This window comes from Orycteropus afer, unplaced genomic scaffold, assembly GCF_000298275.1.
Source record: "Orycteropus afer afer isolate SDZICR_OR568_19922 unplaced genomic scaffold, OryAfe1.0 scaffold00117, whole genome shotgun sequence".
In the NCBI taxonomy this organism is placed as follows: Eukaryota; Metazoa; Chordata; class Mammalia; order Tubulidentata; family Orycteropodidae; genus Orycteropus; species Orycteropus afer.
This window is the reverse complement of record NW_006921704.1, coordinates 2,308,335-2,320,485: the sequence shown is the minus strand read 5'-3', so window position 1 is coordinate 2,320,485 and position 12,151 is coordinate 2,308,335. Positions and strand designations below refer to the sequence as shown.

Below are 12,151 nucleotides of genomic sequence, written 5' to 3'. Positions count from 1 at the left end.
GGGTTTGAACCACCAGCCTTCTGGTTAGCAGTCAAGTGCCTTAGGCACTTAGGCCATTTAAACCATTTTTAAGTGTATAGTTCAGTGACATTAATTACATTGACCATGTTGTTTAACTCTCACCAGTACTGATTTCCAGCTTTTTTTTTTATCACCCCAAACAGGAACTTAGTACACTTTATGCAATAACTCTCCATTCTGCCCTGCTTCGGCTCTAGTAACCACTACTAAACTTTCGTCTCTATGCAATTGCCTGTTCTAGATATTTCATAAAAGTGAGATCATACAATATTTGTCCTTTTGTGTCCTACTTCACTTAGCATAATGTTTTCAAGCTTCATCTGTGTTGTAGTGAGTATCTTGATGGTTGAATAATCGGCCCTCACCTCTATTGTATGTATTTAACTTCAGACTAAGGCTAACTACTCATATATTACAAAGATAGCCTGAATGGAATGAAAAATTTGGAAACTTTGAGTGTTGTGGAATGAGTCTTGTCCCCTAAAATAAATATGGAAGTCCTGGCCCTGTAGTTGTGGATGATCCTGTTTGGAAATAGGTTTTCCTTTTTTTATATTAATGACATTATACCAGCGTAGGGTGAGTCCTAAACCAATCAGAGTTATAAACAGAGCAGAATAGACACAGGTACACAGGGTGAAGCAGCCATTAAGAGACTTGGTTTGAATTCTTCTAGAAGTTCTTATTAGAATTTACCATTGAAACTGCCTTTTTTTGGGAGGTGTTTTTTACTGGTTCAATCCTTTTACTTTTTGTAGGTCTGTTGAGATTTTCAAATTATTCTTCAGTCAGTTTAGGTAGTTTGTTTTTAAGAACTTGTTCATTTAATCTGGATTCTTAGTATTTTCTTGTAATTCTTTTTATTTTTATATTGTTGTTGTTATGTACCTTCGAGTCAGATCCGACTCATAGCGACCCCTCCTTGGGTCTCTGAGGCGGTATCACTGCGGAAGTAGATTGCCCCTTCTTCCTTCCGAGGAGTGGCTGGTGGGTTCGAACGGCCAGCCTTCTGGTTAGCAGTGAAGTACCTTAGGCACTATGCTACCAGAGCTCCTTAAACCACTGCTGTTGAGTCCTATCCTACTCATGGCCACCCCTCCTTGGGTTTCCGAGGTGGTATCACCACGGAAGTAGATTGCCCAACCTTCCTTCTGGAGGAGTGGCTGGTGGGTTTGAACCACCAGCCTTCTGGTTAGCAGTCATATGCCTTAGGCACTATGCTACCAGAGCTCCTATTTCTATATAGTCAGTATTAAATGTCCTCATTTTAATTATTTGCATCTTCTCACTTTTTTCCTTTGTCAGCTTTTAAAACTTTTTTAAAGAATTGACTTTCAGTCTTGTTGATTGTTGTTTTTCTATGCTCTATTTCATTTGCCTCATTTGTAATCTTTATTTCCTCTGGCAGCTTTGGCCTTAGTTTGCTCTTTTTCAAGTTTGTCAAGGGGTAATGGTGATTGTATATAAGGAGAAAATAACTTTAAATGTAATTACTGATATAATTATAGATTTTTATTTTAATTTTTGTCTATTCACTCCTTTCATCCTGACACTCACAATATACTACAGGTTTTATTTCTATTTTACCTAAGAAAACTAGGCTTCTGTAGATAAAGCAATTTGGCCACATATTTGGACATGCAGGCTTTGCAGTGGATGACTTTGGGTGCCTCCCACTCAGACATTAATGGGAATGGGGTGAGTCCCCTGCATTTGTGCAGTTGTTCTGGTGAAACAGGAGTGTCAAAGTTGTGATCTGAACATGAAGCCTCTGATTTAAATCATAGGCACTTTCTGCCACTTAAATACTAAATATTATCTAATAAAATTAGACATTTATTAACATTCCTTCTTGTTTCTTTTACTGCCACCTTTCACAGAGAAATATGACTTCTTGGATTTTCATAGAAGTTCCTTAGGGTCGCTATGAGTCGGAGCCGACTCGATGGCACCTAACAACAACAACATACTAATACTACCTCGTTAACATAATAAAGACAACCCATTCCCAAGTGGGATTAGAACTACAGGTATGGAGGTAAGGATTTAAACACATATTTTTGGGGTACACATTTCAATCTATAACACTATCTAACAGATTCCTTAGGGAGAGACTAAGGCCACTATGTGTACCCAGAAGGTCCTTTAGCTTAATTCTCAATCATTAAAAACCACTCTAATGCCCAGTGAATCATAGGAGGATAACTCTTTATCCTAAATAATCTTAAATATTTGGGCATAAAAAATAAACACTTGAAAAAGCTGAGGTGCTTATACAGAGTAACTTTAGTACAAACCACATTATAACTTATTTTCTGGTATATTGGTAGGATATTTGATGCTAGGAAGAAATTGGCATTAATGAAACATTTAATATGTGGCATTTTCACTTGCCTCTGTGCCTGGCACTGTGACTGTACACTATAAAGAATTTTGAGAAATAGTTAATTTAGTGGAAGAGCGAAAACACTTGGAAATTGAAAGTGAATTCCTGGACTCAAGCTTACCAGTCTTGGGACTTGAAGGAAACTAAAAGTAAATCATTGAGTTTTGATTAGACTTTGGGAGTGCGAGACCTAACTTTTTATATGCTTTCATACCATCATGAATAAGTAAGCTATCATCAACCCTTGGGATCTTAGTTTCTTAGTGCTGCCATGACAGAAGTACATACAAGGTGGGTGGTTTAATGAACAGAAATTTATGTTTTCATAGTTTAGGAGGCTAGAAGTCCACATTCAGGGCACCAGCTGTAGGGGATGCCTCTCTCTCTGTCAGCTCTGAGGAGGAAGTCCTTGTCCCTTTTCAGCTCCTGATTCTTAGTTGATATGGCAAGACGTCTACCCCCTATTTTTGTTTGCTTGCTTCTGTGCCTAATCTGCTCTTTTTATATCTCAAAAGTGATTGATTTAAGACACATCCTATGCTGATAAAGTCTCATTAACACCCTATTCCCAAATGGGATTATAGTCACAGGTCTAGGGGTTAGGATTTACAACACATATTTTTGTGGGATACAATTCAAGCCATAACATGATTCAATTTTATAAAAGGATCTAATGAGAAATACAAAACATTTAGCAATGTTGGGCACTTATATACATACTCCTTTCTCATCCTTTTCTCATTAGTTCTTTAGCCATATAGATCTGCATATTACAACATTGGAGCTCTGGTAGCATAGTGCCTAAGGCACTTGACTGCTCACCAGAAGGCTGGCGGTTCAAATCCACCAGCCACTCCTCGGAAGGAAGGTTGGGCAATCCTACTTCCGTAGTGATACTGCCTTGGAAACCCAAGAAGGGGTCGCTATGAGTCGGGGCCGACTCGACAGCAAACAACAACAACAACATTACAACATTGTGAACAGAGAGTGATGTTTCTGTTTACTACTACTTTTTTTTTTTTTTTTTTAATCTGTTGTTTTCATTTTCACCTTATATAGCCATTTTCAGGATACCTCCATAAGGACTTGAAAAACTGTATTATCTCATTTCTGGGACAGAGTTGCACATACCAGTCAGCTCAACATAAACTGTGGTCTTCCTTTTCTTGCCTCCCTCCCTTTTTTGTCCACTTGATCTGTCATGAATGGAAAGATGGAAGCCTTCCTCCATTAGTATATTTGTGTCTCTTGTAGTATCTGTTATAACTTCTGCTTTATAAATGTTGTTGTTGTTCAGTGCACACATATTTATGTATCTTTCTGTGGTGGTTAAGTTTGTGTATCAACTTGGCTGGGCCTGGTTGAGTGTGCAGCTGAATGTAGTTATTCCCCATGATGAGATTGGTAATTCCATGGCGGAATCTACTGTGAACAGCTGAGTAATTGCTTTTGGGTATGTGGTCTGCTTCCTGTATATAAGAAACAGTTTTGGGAATGGTCTCTATCTTATGGCACGCTTGGACCCTGCATGTAGCCATGTCATTGTTCAGCAGCCTGCCATGCTCTGCCAGTCTTGGGACTTACAATGGACTTGAATTAATGGTCTGCTGTGTGGTTTGGTAACATTAGGGCTGTGCAATTTTATTTGTGAACCTTGGGTTTGTAAGCCTCTGCAGCCAGTAGCTGCCTGAGTGAAGAGATGCCTCTAGCTTCAGTGGGCCAGGAGCAAGGGGCAGAGCTGAAGGCCAAGGTCAAGGAGCTTTCACACAGCCCCTAGAGCCTAGCACTTTGAACTCAGACTTCTAGCCTCCTGAACTGTAAGAGAATAAACTTTTGTTTTTAAGGCCACCCCATTTGTGGCATATTCCTGTCAGAGGGGCACTAGGTAACTGGAACACTTCCTTATCATTATAAAATCTCCCTTTTCTTGCCCTGTTTGTTGTTGTTGTTGTTTTTACCAAAATTCAAATTTTGCTGATGTTAAAATTGTGATCCACAATCAACACTTATGGAAGCAGCAGTCAAGAAATCAGATGTCGTATTGCACTGGGCAAATCTGTTGCAAAAGACTGCTTTAAAGTGCTGAAGAGCAAAGATGTCTCTTTGAAAACTAAGGTGTACCTAACCCAAGCCAGGGTATTTTCAGGCACCTCATATGCATGTGAAAGCTAGACAAGATGAAGAGTGATGCTTTTGAGATGTGCTGTTGGTGAAGAATACGGACTTAGGGACTGCCAGAAGAATGAACAAATCTGGCCTGGATAAGTGCATTGGAATGCTCCTTGGAGGCAAGAATGGCCAGACTTCATCTCACTTACTTTGGTCATGTTGTTAGAAGGGACCATTCCCTAGAGAAAGATATCATGCTTGGTGAAGTGGAGGGTCAGTGAATAAGGGGAAGGCCCTCAACAAGATGGATTGACACTGGCTGCAGTGATGGGCTCAGGTATAGCAAGCAGTGTGAGGCTGGCACAGGGCCGGGCTGTATTTCATTCTGCTGTACACAGGGTCGTTATTAGTTGGAGCTGTCTCGATGGCACCTAAGAACAAGAAAAAGATTGTGAAGCACACTTCATTTGGATTTCCCTGGTAAAATTTGACCATACTTTTATTTTCAAGTTTTTTGAATCACTTTGTTTCAGGGTCGTCTGTTGCATAGAGGTGGGTTTTGCTTTGTGATTAATATGAAATTCTTTTAAATAGGTGGGTAAAGCACATTACATTTATTAAAGTGACAGATACGGTTGGTCTGAGTTCTGCAATTCTGTTTTGCTGAAATATTTTGCTGTTTGGCTTGTAGTTTTTTATGTACTATTGTGGCTTTTAGGCAGGTTTTTGTTTTTTTTTTTGTATTTTTATTGACTTAATCCTTTCTTAGGCAATATCTATTAGTGTCCCAAAGTTAACAATGTTAACATATTTTCTCTTCTTTCTCCCTTTTTCTCTACCAGTTAATACTTGCCAGTAAAATTCACTCTGGTATTTACCTTTTTAATAATACTTTGGCTGTGATGATTGCTGGTTGCTTCAGCTCTAATAGGTGAGATTAGTGAGCTTCCTCTCTTTCTCCTCTTCTTGTTACCTGTGTCCTTATGCAATGTCAGAGCATACGTTCTGCTGCTACTCTAATTCTCTGGTTTATCCGAATCTTGGTTCCACATTAAATGTATTCAGTATGGTCTGTCAGTCCTATAGCCCTTTGGCCAGAGGTTCTCCAGCTGTCTTTTTGTAGGTTCATCTTATAGTCATTTACTCAAGACGGCTGCAGGGGAGGTTTTTCCCTTATTTCTTACATGTTAAAACTGTATGCCTTTTATTCTTGAAGGATATCTTGGCTGAATAATAAAATCCTGACTCACATGTTTTCTGTATATCTCACTCACAGGTATTGTTACCAGTCTGATCTGGCACTGGGAATTGCTATGGAAAATACAGGGCCAGGTTTGTTTTGCTTGTTTTTGTATTTTGGCCTGGCTGCCAAAAGAGCTCTGGTGGCATAGTGCCTAAGGCATTTGACTGCAACCAGAATGCTGGCAGTTCAAACCCAACAGCCACTTCTCAGAAAGGAGATTGGGCAATCTACTTCCATAGGGATACTGCCTCTGAAGCCCAAGGAGGGGTCACTATGAGTCAGATCCCACTCCACAGCAGAGAGAGGGGGAGGAGGAGGGAGAGGGAGAGCCAAAAGAGCCCTTACCTTTCAAGTCTATTAATTGTACTGGGTAGGATAAGTCTTAGTGTTGAACATTCTCAGCCAATTTGCTCTGACACCTAGTGTGTCCTTTCAAGAAATAGGTTCATCTTTTGTTTTCGGGATATTTTCTTACTCTGGAATGTTTGTTCTGTTGGTTGTTTTTTCTTCTTCATAGGTCCAGTTATGTATAGGTTATATTTCCTTTGCCTGTTATCTATCCCTGTAATGTTTCCTTTAGTGTTTTTGAACTCTTTATTTCCATTCCATATCATTAGGTTCTTAATTTTCTGCCTATGTTCTTTCTCCCTTATGCGCTTTCTCACTGCATTCTCATGTCTATGATACTGTGATTTGTTCTACCCTTCCTGAATTCCGACTGCTTGTCCTCCTTGTTCTCTTTTTCCTGATTTCTTACTCTGTTTTGTGATTATCCTTACGGGGCTATTGTTGTTGTTAAGTGCCCTCAAGTTGGACCTGACTCATAGCGACCCCTCCTTGGGTTTCTGAGGCAGTATCACTATGGAAATAGATTGCCCAATCTTCCTTCTGAGGAGTGGCTGGTGGGTTTGAACCGCCAGCCGCCTGGTTAGCAGTCAAGTGCCTTAGGCACTATGCTACCATTCATGCTGTAATGTTTGGCCAGAATTTTCATGTATTCTTTGGCTGTATATTCTGATGCATGTTCTTCATTAGGTAAGTTTTGGTGTTTTTTTCTGTTTTAATTTAAAAATTAATATCTTTGAAGTAATGTTGTGCCAGCTCTTTATTTTAAATTTAATGGTTATCATAAAATGAGTTGGAGTACTTAGATATTTTGGGGGAAGGGGTTGCTCAGGGCAGGATGGCCTTCTGTACTTAACAATTGAAATACTCTTTGCTTCACTGTTTCTGCAGAGACATTCTGCTTACTGCTAAAATGGCTTTTCTGCATAGCCTTGCTCTCTCTGTTTCTCTGAACCAAACCGTATCCTGGAGGTCATCTGCTGCCGCTCTGCTTGCCCCTCTACCCACTTCCTTCCTACACCAAAGCGGGGGGTGTATATTTTGCACTTCAGGGTGAGCCCTCACCTTCAGGGAGCATGTAGTTGCTAGTGTTTTCTGAGATCTGCTGCCCCAGTGCTATTCTGCTATTCTTCTCTTTTTGTTCCCTTCTTTCTTCTCCCCCAGTAAAGCCTCTGCTTTATTTATATGTGCTCTAGATTTTGTGGTTCTTGTAATACGCAGAGGATATAGGTGGTCATTTCAAGGTGGCCCATGTTCATAGAAAGTGCATTTTGCTGGCATTTTCTGTGACCTTTGCCATCGGGCTGTCTCACTGTTTGTTTCCTCTTCCCTTCTTGGATACACAGCTGATATTAGCTGATTCAGGTTTCATACAATGTGATTCTGAGTTGTTTTGCTGCAAGTGGAGTTGGAAGGCCTTTCCCCTCTACCTTGTGTACCTCATTTCTTTTGTGTGACATCCAGGAGGAGGAGAAAAGTTTACACTGAAAGTTTGATATACTCTTTCACAGGATCTTTTGAGGCGCTTATATTGAAAAATACACTTTCAGGAGGGTGAAATCTGAGAACAAAAGTTTTGAAGCTATTGCAGTTACTCGGCATTAATGAAGGGTTGCATCTCAATGCTAAGTATGGGAATGGTGAGAAGTGGTTAAATTCTGGATATATTTTGAAGGCAGAGCTGAGTTGGGATTTGCTGGTGGAGAGAGAGGGGGAGGGAGGAAGGATCCTTTGCACCCATGCATGCAAATTTTAAATGCTTTTAGGCCCTAAGTGGGTAGGAGCTCTCCACAGGAAGACTTCCCCTTAAGTTATCTTGCCCTGTTGGCAAAATGGGCAGGACTTGTCAGGTGGAGCCATTTAGTTTATTTAACTTCTGGGCAGACTCCCACCTTCCCCCATTATGAGTCTGTTGCAGAAGTCTTAAGTCCCCTTGGGCCCTGCTCTACTTCGCTTCCTGGTCCTAGCTACCACATCCGGGGCCCTCCATAGGCACACTCTGTAGAGACCTGGTCTTGGGCCCCAGGTTGGGGTTCATACTGCATCCAGCTGTTCCATGTGCAAGGGAGAGGGCCAGCCTAGGTACTCCTACGTAGCCGTCTAGTTAACTATCCTGATTGTTGCCCTAAAGCTACTGCTACTTGTTAAAATTAGAATATTTGGCCCAAAAAGAATGGCTTCCAAACCAGTTAGGGCCTCCTCCAATGTGTGTTTTAATTTGTATTTCTCCACTTAGGTCTTTCATTATTCATATGATCTCATTTGCTGTCTCCCAGAAATCAGAATTTCTGGTCTGCTGTTGTTTTCAGTGCACTGTAATTATATCTATTTTGTCATTGCAATGTGATAGTGGACGGAGGGTAAGCAAACGCTTGTGCTTATTACTTAGTCTTCTTTGATCTGGATGTTTGTGTAAGAATGTGAGTGGACTATGGAAGAAAAAGAATTTGGAATGGGTAATGTTTTTCAGATGTAGAGGTTTGAAAATGAATTAGCTAATATGTAATTGAATATTGTTCATCCAGAGCCTTCATAGTCCAGTTTATTTTACTTTTCACAACTGCTCAGTTATGGTTGTACGATAAATAGAATTGACTGCCCTACTATTTTGAAAATCTCTTAGGGTGTCATGGTTATAAGTCCTGTAAACTAAGGAATCTGAGAACATATACTTAATAATCTACAAACTCATGGGAAATCTTGTATCACTCATATTTAAGTTTCCATTAGCTGCCTATGTAATAATCATGTGGATTTAGGAAATAAAATAAAATAGTTTTATATTTTTCTTATATTGGGAAAAATGTGACTGCCTTAATAAAATAGATGATTCAGAAGATTGCCTTGGGGGGCGATACTCTGAACATTTAGAAACAAAAGCAGTTGTAAATGTACAGTTTGCACAAGGAGCCAACTTGTGTATATTGAAACATTTCCCATTCCTATTAAATTTCTTCAAAGTACATTTACTCACTAGGCTGTGATATCAAATGCTTTTGCTCTTAACTGCAAAGCTAAACCTCATGGCTACTGATGATGGTTTTGTGTACAAGGAAAAGTTATTTTCCAATGTCTCTCTGGGTTAGGTCACAGTAGTATGTTAAATACTTACTATTATTGCATTAAGGCAGAAAGTAGAATCTAAGATAAAAGCTTGAAGGGTTTTTCTCCCCTGTACTGTTGATGGGTTTTCTGTCCATCCACTTACTCAACATTTGTGGATTCAGCAGTTACTGATTACTTTTATGCAGAGCATATTATTTAGATCCTCTTGTGCTTTTCTTAATTATCTGCAATTATATGGCAACTGTGGAAACAAACTGTGAAATAGGGGCACTGAGTTGTCTATTTGGGGACCGAATTTGTGTCCATAACTTTCATAGTATGGAGCTCCTCTTGCTGAGATGGATGGCCAGTCACTACATGGGCCCAGAATAGTGTTTTGATTCATTTTTCTATATAGTCCACACTCACTAAATTTGTCAGTCTGTTGCAATATCTTTCTTATTTTAATCTGCTCAAGCTAACTTTTCTTTTCCTTTTTTAAAAAAATATAACAGCTCTCTTTCCACTTTCTCTCTGTGGTTACCTTTTCCGTGCCCTTCTTTCCTTTGTATTCCTGTGTTCTGATCTGTCTCCCTGTACAAATGCTGCCCTTCTGATCTCCCCTCGTTGATTGTTCTAAGGAGTACACCTCCCTGGTATAATTCTTCACCTCGTAGTGCTGTCTATTGTTTGGATGAAAGGTAAGCCACAGGACTGAGTTGAATTCCAGGCCCGAAGGGTGACTAGGGACCATGTTTTGAAGGTTTCACCAATCTTTATTAGACCATTAAGCCTGGTCTTTTTAATGATTTTTTGTTCCATATTCTTCTCATATTCTGTCCAGGATCTCCAGATTTGATCTTTTCCACAGTGGTAGCTGGGCACCATCTAATTCTGGTTTCGGGGTCATAGAGGCTGAAGTTCCCATGGTCCCTAGTTCCTTGGACAAATTGTTTTTATGTGTCTTTGATTTTCTTTGTTCTTTTTTGCTCTGGGTGAGGAGACACTAACAGTTGGATCTTAGATGGCTGCTTTCAAGACCCTGGTCACTCACCAGAGTAAGATGTGTTGCTGTTGTTGTTGGTTATGTGCCATTGAGTTGCACCTGACTCATAGCAACCTCTCCTTGGGTTTCTGAGGTGGTATCACTATGGAAATAGATTGCCCAACCTTCCGAGGAGTGGCTGGTGGGTTTTAACCACCAGACTTCTGGTTAGCAGTCAAGTGTCTTAGGCACTGTGTCATCAGAGCTCCCAAGTAGGATGTAGAACAGTTTTTGTGTACTATGCTGTTGCCAGTTGAGCTTGACGTCCCCTCCAACCATGGTCCCAACCCACAGACCCAGCAACTCGTTCCCTCAAGGTGTTTGGGTGTGGCTTAGAAGTTATAACTTTGCTTCTGTTTGCTCTGTTATATATGTGCATATTCTTATAGCACATACAAATACATATGCAGAAATATCATCTGCCAAACCTATATATGGTCATGGATATATTCCCATTTGCCTACTCACATCTAATAATGTTGCCTGTCTACCTATGTATCTACCTGTAGATTAATGTATGTTATTATCGGTAATGCAATATTGTATATGTAGTAGTATTTACCTTTGTTGTTTGTCCCTTTGTGCACCTTTCCATGTCTTCCTTTTCCTTAGTGATATCGTGCTGGTCACCTCCTTTTGCCTTTCCCTTCACCCAAATTAATGCCTTTCTTAACTAACTAGCAATTTTCCCTCCCGTCACCTCCCATCCTTGGTAACCAACAAAGAAAGTTTCCTTCCCTGTGTAAACCTTTCCTTGACTGTTTACAATACTGGACTCATACCATATTTGTCCTTCTGTGAGTGACTTATTTCACTCAGCATAATGTCCTCCAGGTTCATCCATGTTGAGGTATTTCATAGATTCTTCATTATTTTTTAATGTTGCATAATATTTCATTGTGTGCATGTACCACAGTTTATCTGTTCATCCATTGATGGCACTTAACTATTAACACCCCCTCCAGGATTAGCCATTGTCAAGATTAATGAGCTTCCTTGACAGACACCATTTCACATGTGTTATCTCAACTTATTGTTGGAGGAATTAATTGTGTCCTGTGTGAGGAGTCTTGGAATCTTGTACCTGGTTTCCTTTGGAGTTCATCTCATGCACCTTTTCCTTTAGCTGATTTTGCTTTGCATCCTTTTGTTGTAATATATCTTTACCATGAGTCCTCCTAGCAAATGCTCAAACCTGGGGGGGGTGGTCTTGGGAACCTTGGATACAAATATTTTCCCGATTTATCCCTTGGATAGACAATGCAATTAATAAGACTGTCGGGTTCAAATGTGAGTTGTTATGTCACTGTGGGAAAAGACATCTCTCTGTACAACCTGCTTAGAGACTCGGTGCCTAGGGTTTTTATCAGGGATTGCTTGCTCATGTTGGCACTCTCTGCCTAACATGTTCCCAAACTGCAGACTTCAAGAAGAAGAAAAATGTGTCTAGAAGGTATTCTGTTTAAGCCACATTGTTTATACAGCTTACACATGGTGATCCCAGGGAGTGGGGGGAGCACTCCTGAAATCTAAGTTCCCAGACCGTAAGTCACAGACTAACTTTGCAAGCAAGGCTTTCTAAAAGTAGTAGTTTCAGGCTTCCTATGTTGTTTTCCTCACAACATTAGGTATACCCAAATGCCTTGTATTTCCTAAATACTTTAAATAATCTAAAATAAAATAGAAGATGCATGTTAACTGTCATCAGAGTTTCCACATCAGGACTGTATGTGTTTTTCTCTTTTGATTAGCACATTTTAATTTTTAATCAAGATTGTAATACAGTGCATAATGTCTGGGCAGAAGCGAGCTATATATGCATCTGTGGTCCCATAAGGTTATGATAGAGTTAAAGAAAACCCCAAAACATATACATTGTTGTTGTTGTTGTTATGTGCCGTCGAGTCGGCCCCGACTCATAGCGACCCCTCCTTGGGTTTCCAAGGCAGTATCACTA

The 12,151-nt window shown here is 40.0% G+C and overlaps 1 protein-coding gene across 1 annotated transcript in view; it reads left to right on the top strand.

Annotated features, from left to right (window-relative positions):
* DNAJC3 (DnaJ heat shock protein family (Hsp40) member C3) overlaps nucleotides 1–12,151 on the top strand; it is a 143,455-nt gene that overhangs the window by 116,726 nt on the left and 14,578 nt on the right. The gene's annotated exons all lie outside the window — the stretch shown is intronic.